This window comes from Phasianus colchicus, chromosome 3 (genome assembly GCF_987193195.1).
Source record: "Phasianus colchicus chromosome 3, bPhaCol1.hap1.1, whole genome shotgun sequence".
Classification (NCBI taxonomy): domain Eukaryota; kingdom Metazoa; phylum Chordata; class Aves; order Galliformes; family Phasianidae; genus Phasianus; species Phasianus colchicus.
Window position 1 is genome coordinate 7608578 of NC_143438.1, and position 10125 is coordinate 7618702.

Consider the following 10125-nt stretch of genomic DNA (forward strand, 5'->3'; position numbering starts at 1 on the left):
GCATTACCAGCTCATTAATTTTTAAAATAATCTATACATTTGCATTTCAAAATATCCCAACAGTTTTGTCAGACTTCTTCAAACATAGATGAAAATGTTAATTGATATAAACAAAGAGATACAAGCTTAGGTGTTCTAATATTCTACAATATTTGCCAGAATAAAATGCAGCATAAAAAGTCAAAAGAGGAAAGTCATCAGCTTTTGAAGGGCAGAGACAAATAACAGTGTACAAGGAGGAAAAAAAATTAAAAAGAAGGTTTATATTGTGAGGATTAAACATTTCATAAGCAAAAGACAGCACAGAACGACTACAAATCTATAAGCAATACTTACATTAGCCTTGAGAAAAGAACACCAGGCAGAAAATGAGGTAACCTCAGAAGAAAGTAGAAACCAATAACTAGCAGTACTTCCAACAAGAAAAATAAAAGCTGTTTCTAACTCTGCTCTGAAATGTTTGAAATCATTTTCAAGACTGTTTTTCTGAGGACGGGAGCAGAACCCATGCCAAAGAATGTGATCTGTTTGGTTACTCAAAAAGGAGCATTTAGTTTGGGAAGCATCAGGAATGTTTAAGGGAGCATTTTTTCTGGTTCTTTCCAAGTTATTACCAGGACAAATTCCAGATTATTTAGACTAAGATGGAGGAGAATAAAGTGATGAGTAACTATATGAAGGCATTTAGTATCTATTATTGCACACTAGCTTTGGAAAGTAGTCAGTGTTCCAAGCCAGCACTACACAAACTCAAAAGTTTCTGTATGTTCATCCAAATCAACCTATGCAGGAATTAATTGTAATTCCAGAGAAGAAAGGCTGCCTCATCCAAGCCCTAACTGCATTCAGAATTCCCTCCTGCACACGGTTTCTGCAGGATGGCCTGCCAGGGATTTCCACAACATGAGAAACAGACTTCTGTGCTGCTTAGAGAACATGGAAAGATGACCAAGGAAGCATGCATGTCAGCGAATGAAAAAGGACTCTCACAGAACGTCCACAGCAGGCATATCCCACCCACGGTCCAGATGTGGCATTGGACACTGTGGCCCTAGAAGATTTTTTACCATACCTAGTGATTTTTTACCATCATGATGTGATTTTCATCAATACTTTCCATGATTGCACGGAACCCTTGTGCATTACATGCTACATGCACTCGTGTCACTTGGTGAGTACAATGCTGTGATTGTTAACAATAATATTCCAACCTATCTACGTGCCTGTATGCTTGTGAAGACGAGTTTTCTTGTTATTAAGCAGACACGGAAGTTTTCTTCTTTCTTACACTTGGGCTTGTGTTATTTTGTAAAACAATTTAACAACTTAACAAGTTAACTGTGGAAGAAATATCCAGAATACTTTTGTAGCGCTGACAAATGTTGTGATTTCCAACATGTCAAAAAGCTCCCAAAAATTACAAACTATCTTGCAGTATGTTTCTGTGGGGGATTTGATCTTTCATTTAAATGAGTTAAACATGTCTTCAAGGTGAAAAACAACTTATCTGTGCTATGTTTCAAACCATAACAGCATTCAAATGAAACTTAAATTATGACAAGCTCAAGTTACGGCAAATAATTTTGATACATTGGCTAAACACAGTCCTGTGCAGCAATGGTTTTCGTTTTGATAAAGGAAGCTGAAAATAGGTTTCAAGATTTGGGCAGAAATATTCCCCATTTTCAATCAACATACAAAAATGACCTGTGAATTTTCAAATGGAATGTATACAACTGCAATCAGCAAAGAAAAACTTGGTCATGTCTCTTAATTGGTTTTTTATAATCGTACCTTATTCATGTCATCAGTTTCTGCCATTTGTGAGCAACTATTTTCAAAAATGAAGCACAGGAAGATTAAAATTTCATTAAAAATCTCTGAGGAGCACCTTGAGAACTTGCTAAGAATTGCAACCACTTCCACTGAACCAGACTGATGCATGAGGGAACTGGGCTTGCTTAGATTGGAGAAGAGTAGCTCCAGGAAGATCTCATTGTGGCCTTCCAGTACTTGAAGGGATCGTATAAACAGGAGGCGGAATGGCTGTTCACATAGGTGGATAGTGACAAGATGAGGGGGAATGGTTTTAAACAGGGGAGGTTTAGGTTAGATATGAGGAGGAGGTTCTTCACGCTGGAACAGGTTGCCCAAGGAGGTTGTGGATGCCCCATCCCTGCAGGCATTCAAGGCCAGGCTGGATGTGGCTCTGGGCAGCCTGGTCTGCTGGTTGGTGACCCTGCACATAGCAGGGGGTTGGAACTCGATGATCGTTGTGGTCCTTTTTAACCCAGGCCATTCTATGATTCTTTGATTAATTTCACAAAAATAAGGTCAAATATCCCACTAGTTTAATGGTTTTGTTGCCTTCTTGTTTTTCAAACATTTAATGACTTTTTTAAAAATAAATTCTGTTACTTACACACATTAATTACGTTATATATTTTATATGGGGCCCAAGACAACTCTTCTTCACTCAAAATAATTCCTCTTCACTCAATGTGACCCAGGCAAGCCAAAATGTTGGACATCCTTGTTCTATGTAGAAAAGCTAATCTGTATTAACCAATGGTATGAATTCATAACGCAAATTCAACTGCTCTATAGCTCCTGCCACGTGCAAGGAATTGCATATGGCACAATAGGGAACTACTTCACAAAGAAGTGAATGCCCAAACCAGAAGCTGGTGTGAAACAACAGAAATTGTGTACACCCTACCTTATTCCATGGTAGTAACATCTTTAGGAAGACACATCTTCAATATCAGGAAATTAACTTGAAAAAAATTATGCATCTAACCAATTTAACTTAACGTCTCTGCTTTTTGCAGTTTTCCAGGAAAAAGCACAGTCCCACATCACAGTTTGTAAAAGAAAGCTTGTTTAAACGCATACACAGCCTTACTGACACAAGTCTTGCCAAATCCTGTAAATGAAGACACTGAAGATGTTACCACTTTTTGCTGCCTGCTTAAATGTTCTGCCAAAGAGGGCCATTGCTGCAGCACAGCAAGCAATCTGTTCCTGCCTCACACTCAACTGTATTTGCTTTCTTGGAATGTAAGTTTGTGCTATATCCCATTTGTAAACTACCCCAGCTGCATGGCAACCATACATGCTGTTCTGACAATCTTTGTCCAGCAGCCTAAAGAGAGGAGCAGAACAGAAAACTAGACATTGAAACCCCATTAATTGCCTTACCAAAACTTAGCAGGGTTTGTTAGCCAGAACCTTCAGGAAGATTAATTAGAACAAGCTTTTAAAAGTTATTAATTAAACCATAAATAGAATTTTAAAATGACTGTAGAACACTTCTGTTTAATTTACTTTCGAAGTTAGCTAAACAAACAAAAGCCACTGCCAAATAGAAGTATCCATAACAGATTTTACTGTGAGGACACTTCAGAAGTTTGTTCATGTTAACATCTCAGAACATCCATGCTGTTAATTTGGATTTTTTTTTTTTTTTTTTCTGAATGTTCCTATGTATGCAAGCCCAGAAACTGCTACTCGTTTATCCTGAAACACCAAAACGCAGCAAAGACAGAGGGCTGTGTTCAGTGCTGGGCTGGAAGGTAGCAGTGACAAAGTGTGAAGTGAAAGCATTCCAAGCAAGCATTTTGGTGAGGTATTCAGAAAAATGACAAAAATGGCTCTGTTGCTTAACTCATTTTTCATTGAATTACTTAACCAGATGGAAAGCCAAGCTATGTGACCTTCTCTGCCAAGTAAAGTCACATAGCTTTTTTTCTTAATAGAGTTTAAAAGTAGAAACAAGTCTGAAAAGACAAGCAAAACTTTTGATGAAAACTCAAGGTGAACACGTTTTCTAAAGGGTGATTGCAAAGGCTATTAGACACACAGAACAGATTTATACTAACTGCTCTCAGATTTCTGAGAAGAAACGTATATTATAGCATCCTCACAATATTGATCATTCTGATGCTGGAAATGCACATTGCAGGCCAAATTCTTCTTCAGTAAAATCATCTCTTCAGTACACCAGAAAAGGAGAAAATCACATACCTACAGAATTTAAAGGAATAAATAAATGCCATAGTTAAACTCCTACTCTGATGAGAACCACAGCATTTGTTTTCAGTCTCAACTTCTATAGTTAATGTTGGGTTCTGCTGTACTTTCCCTATCTATATTCCCACCTAACAAAGCTCAGAGCGGATCAGACAGCTCTTATAGGCTCAAACTGAACTCACATTTACATGTCAGAAGTGACACACACAAATGCTAAACAACTAAATCACTCGACCTGCCTATTTCCCTACTTGTCTTGAATAGCAGCATACAGCAGCTTCCAGTTTACTGTGGGCAAAAGCACCTTTCTCTGAGTGTTGTCTAACCACAGTTAAGACTTTAGTAGGCTTTGGGACACAACAGATCTTACAATTTTATCAATTACAATTAAGCAAATTTTTAATAAGTACATTTTTACTTTTCAAGACCAAAAAAGGAAATTTAACAAACAGACCTAATAACACGAAATAGTAATTTTCTCTAAAGCTGTGAAACCTCTCTCAGAGATATCAGCTACGTTACATTATCAGTCAAGTCTACACTCCTTCACACATCTGTACAAACCTTCAGCTATGTGAATATTCTATCTTTACTTGGGCAGGCAAATCAAGCGTCTACTCTCATAGATATTTATAGTGCTGGGATTTTAGGACCTATTTCTGAGAGGTGACAGGCAACTACTTCTTCCAGTGTAACAGAACGTTCAGGTTACAGAGCTCATGTGTGATCAAGGATCTTGTAACCAATGCTGCAAACCACCACCAAAAAGCCTAATTCTCATCAATAATAAAAGCTGCTTTACATAGTGGGTATAATTATATCCCTTGAAGCCTAACTAAGCATCCAAGGAGTCTTCTGTCACCAAAGGTAGCAGCAATGCAGTATGTGTTTCATCATGAGAACTTACATCAGTTTGAAAACAGAGCAGGACAAGCCTCACCACAAAGTATCAACCAGGGTACAGGAAAAATATTAGCATAAAGTAACTAAGAATAAGTCACGGATGGACAGTGGGCTTATTTATGTTTAATATTTGTTCAATGTTTTATCTCTGAAGTGATTAAATCCTCAAAGAAAAGCAGTCAGGATAAAAACGTCAAGTTTCACAGTTACTGTCTGTGTAACAGCAACCTCTTTTCCCTGCTACATTTTAAATGGAAAAAGGACAAGTTTTAATTTTTATTTATTTATTTAAATCAGAACTAGGCAAAGGATTTTCTCATGAGCTTTCCAGGAAAGCTAATTTCTGGACCAAAACCAAATAGGAAAACGTCATCAGGAAATGAGAACAATTCATTAAGTTGTAAGTATGCAAAGGCAAGATTTGGATAAGACAGTGGTGAAAATTCTTCTGTAACTTTCAGTTTAGCAGATCACTGCAAATAATAACCACCTATTACATAACAAGAACCCAACTGAATTCAGAGCCCAGGCATTATGCAAAACATACAATGCACTCTCAACTTCTGTCTGATTTTCATGTATTCATCTTCAATGTAAGGAACGATACTTAAGAGGAGCAAACATCCACAAACCCACTTGTCCACAAAATTTGCACAATTTGCTCCAAAAAGATCATTTCATCAGAATTACAGAATTTTCTTAAGTCTTTTAAAAAGCCTTGGGAGTGGCATACATTTCCATACTGTGGAATACTGGATCATGCATAAGGTTTACAAGAGACGTAGACACAGGTACAACATAGGCTACCTTATGTTGGATATACATACATAGAATGTATGTTTATTTACCTGTCCAACAGCTGTCTCTCACAGATCATTGTCTCTTATATCACGGAAAATAGAACTGGTGCTGTTTCACCTTCACATGCCAAGCACAGCAAAGGTGTTGCTCCATTTACAGCAAAGGGAACTAGAATGGGCATCACATGCATTTTTCCAGATAAGCCATCCCTGTTAGTGATTAAAGCTGTCTGGAACTGTACAGTTTGACCAGTTTACTTTGCTCTTTTCTACTGACCCATTGGAAAGATGTTGTACATTTCCATATTTTTTCCACCATCCAGTGTGAACAGGAATCAGCAAACCTGCAACATATCCCCAGCTCTGCTATTAAATGGCAGTTAAACAAGCAAATAACATAGTTTGAATAACTCAGAAAATAACGACTGACTTTACCTGAGCAGATATCCCAAATTTGGGGGCTTCGAGGTTGTTTCACTTAAGAGAAACAAATTGGTGAAGCCCAGTATTCCATTAGTAGCAATTTGTTTACTTACAACAAACGTACATGGGGCAGAAGAGGACAGAGTAGAGGGGGGTAAAAAAGATGAGACAGAAAGAAAATCCAACTTTTCTTCCAAGAGATTTATGACCTCCTCTGTGAATCCAACAACGCAGTTTATATTTGTAGTCAAGAGATGCATATTAATTAGTTAGCCTGTGAATTTTCTGAAAACCTTTGACCAATTACCCACAGATGCACGTAGGCAGTGATGTGATTTATTCCTGGAAAGTCTATTTGTAAGGTCCACATTTCAGAAGCAGCGTCACTCATCCTCAGGCAAATAAATTTTGCCTTCTGTGGCATCCTTGCAATAATTTTAAGTTGTATTGGGACTGCTTGAAGCAAAACATTTTACAGAGCAGTCTTATTTTTGGAATTAGATTGTATAAAACAGCGTCGTGATACTGCCTGAAGAAATAAGCAGAATGACTAATGCACTGATTTGCATTTAAGAAAAGGTTACTTTTGTGTTTGGGTATTAGTCCAACTTTATAGGAATTGCTTTTTAAAAACTACCATTTCACTAAACATTTTGAGTACTTACAGCTGCCATTCACTAAGTGCTACACGGTGTTTCATTTTTTTGAGTGAGCTTCAGAATATTCCTGTAGGTATTTTCTCCATATTGTACCTGAAAAGCCCAAGTACAGAAACCTTCACTGACTTTTATCCAGCGCCACAGAAAGTGACTGTTAGATTCATGTGCACAAGGCAGAAAACCTGTATTCTATCTCCACGTTCAAAAAGACTTTGTACTTTTCCTTTTCAAAGATGAAAATTTAAGCAATAAACAACACTTTGGCATAGCACATTTAAACCTTCAGCAAGTATTTTCAAAAATCCATCAGCATAAGTAAACATAATGTTTCATGTAAGATTTCAGAATCTATTACTGTTATGGTCAGGAGAAAAGGACTGAAACATGAAAAAGACTTTTTGTTTAAAGAAGCAATAAACATTTGCAAAGGCTACAAGTTTCTCTTCTGCGTGGAAAGTTAAAAAAGGTAGAGCAGCTGTTAAAGATCAGTGAGTTTAAATCAGTGTCTTCCTCCACAGAGAATGGATGAAGTGCTAGAAATAAATAAGGAGAAACCTAACTCTGCATTACTGACTACAGCCTTCCCAGCAAATACCCAGCCACCCTCCCTTTAGCATCACAGTATCTGTAATCTCCACCATCCTTGTTCTTTTTTACCATAAAAAAGTACTGAATGACCTTGAATTTCCTATGGGCTTGTTGTGAGCAAAACCTTCCTCATGTTAGAACAGCACCATACATACAGGTACAGCACGTACAGGTACCATAAAGCCTGTAAGTCAGATTGCTTTATCTGGTAATTACCAAGCTGCAGTCTTTATTTTAACCTCAGTCAAAGAAGACATCTTTATCAGCATATCCACAGCTGCTAGGCAGGAATGATAAGTTTCACAGCTTTCAAACCTGTCCACATCATTTGAATGTACTATTCCACAGCACTTTTCAAAACACTGAGCTTCAGCCAGCTAAATCCACTGCAGGAAGCAGGAGCAATTCAGTCCTCCAAGCCTAAATGTGCTCTTCCTTTACTTCTTAATCATTATTGTACATGGATGCTTCTTGGAACTATGTCATGAACGCATGTCAAAGTGATTCTACCATGCTCCAAATACTAAATCAACTGAAATTATGCTGGAAACATGATAAAACAAAAAGAAACATGTAAAGAAATGTAGTGACAGAAGTCACAATTAAAGACTTTATACCTTTGATTAACATCTAGTTTAGGGCTGCAGCTCAGCAGAGTTGCTGAGTATTTACTTTTACTTTCCCCTTCACATGGCAAAGAGTTCTTTGGCTCTCTCCCTTCTAGTTAGGCCTTAAAGCATACCTCTCCTCCAAAACATAAATACTGCTATCAAAAGTGATACTTCAAATAAACATCATCAAACTGGTTTCCACTTAAAGAAATGTGATAATATTTAACTAAGCTTTTGCCAATTTATCTCTAACATCCCATACAATGATGTCAAATGTATGTACATAAAAGAGATAGGACATTTTCCCTCTGCAGACTTCAGTAAGTTACCATGTGTTTCTAGTTTCTTATGCTGCTGACATGCTTTATCCACATACTCACTAAAAATGCATTCATATAGAACAGGACCAAACCCAGAACCTGAATGGTGAAACTGCAAACCTTCTGGTCCATGCTAAACCTCTGCAGCTCTCTGTGGGCCTCTTACAACTTTCCTTGGGGTGTGGTATTACAGTGGAACCCACCTCACACAAAGGGGAAACTAGAAATCTGCAAAGCCTTTGAGGTTCAGCCACCAAAGAGGAAAATATTCCTTCCTATATTTAAGTTGTCACTACTTCAGAATGTCATCACTGAAATTCTTTAAGACTTTCTTTATAACTTTAAAAGTCCTTCTCTTTGTGACTCTGCAAAGCTATTTCTGTGCGTACACATAAAATAGTTTCCTAAAGCTTCTAACTCTGACATATCAGAATTTCCACTAAAAAGATCACCAGAACTGAATGCTAATGGCTTTTAGCCACACAAAACACCACTGTGGTTTCTTGCCCCTACTAAGAACATGTGTTACACCTATACTTCCAATTCTACAAGTTCTATTACAGAGAAGAATCAGTTAAATTGCACATTGTTCATATTACAAGTGAATCCTGTCCTAAAGCTTGACCGAAGCAGATAAAATTCACAAAATATGATAAATGTATTGAATAAATTCAGTATCCAGGTACAGTCCTGTAAATGGAGAATAACAGCACCGAAACAAACGGAGTTACCATGGCAAAGAGTCTGGAGTAACTGGGAGCAGAATTTGGCCATCTGGCATTTACTAAACTTAAAGTCCTGGGAGGGCCAGACAACCAATAACTACATACTTTGTGAGGAGAAATGTCTAGAAACCCAGCACACAGAGGTGAAACGAGGATAAATGCTTTGCCTCCACGCTGAATCTTCTGCATTTTGTTAGTCTAAGCCAGGCCATGGATATTCCTGTAATATGCCATGAATAGTTTCAGCACGGAATTCCATTTCTTTAAAAATAAGACATGATTCATACCAAATTCACATGGCAGGCCCTGGAATTTTAAAGCAGCTTGTATGTAACGTGCAGACACGCAGACCTTCAAACGACTTCAGTTAGGATTTCATTTTCTAGAGAGTAAATATAACTGTTTCAACTAAGGGCAGAAAATACTTGCAGATTTAGCATTTCTTTCTGCATCCAGCTTACGTGCTTAGAAATAAATACACAAAGTGCTCAGATCTGAGGGGGGAAAAGGCTTTTCACAGCAGCACCCACTTCAGGCAGCCGCACTCAGCACCTCACGTGTGGCAAAGCACGCCTTACGGAGGGAAAAGTCTGCCAGAACTACAGCAAGCCCGCGTTCACCGCCGGTTCCCACCACAAAACTTCCCAGAGCCGAGAGGAACCGCTCAAGAGCCCCAAAGCCGGGAGAAGTTCTCCTCTCCCGCACGACGGAACGCCAACAGCCCGCGCTCCCCAGCACGCACCGCCGCCCGCCCAGCCGAGCGCCGCGGCTGGAGGAGCGGCGGCAGGAGCGCGGCTCCCCGCCCCGCAGGTGCCCGCCGCACGCGTGCCGCCCCTCACCTCGGCTCCTCGCGGCGGGGCGGCGAAGCTCGGAGCGCGGCGGCGTTTTCCTCCCGGCCGCGACAGGCTGGGGTCGGCACCTCCCGGCGGGTAACGCCGCTCTGCCCGCGCCCGCCTTCCTTCGCCGTGCCTCTCCCCGCCCGGCTGCCAGCGAGCGGGACGCTGGGACCGGTGCCCCGCGCGCCCGCCTGCCCCCTGCGAGCGCCGGGGGCGGGGGGAGCCCCG

At 39.6% G+C, this 10125-nt stretch overlaps 1 protein-coding gene across 1 annotated transcript in view; it reads right to left on the minus strand.

Annotated features, from left to right (window-relative positions):
* The window catches only part of RNF144B (ring finger protein 144B), a 90440-nt gene extending 80345 nt beyond the window's left edge, over window positions 1-10095 (minus strand). Inside the window, exon 1 of the mRNA XM_090136873.1 lies at window positions 9901-10095. The gene's annotated coding sequence lies outside the window, so the exon portion shown is untranslated. The remainder of the gene's footprint in view (window positions 1-9900) is intronic.
* Between the last annotated feature and the right edge of the window lie 30 nt (window positions 10096-10125).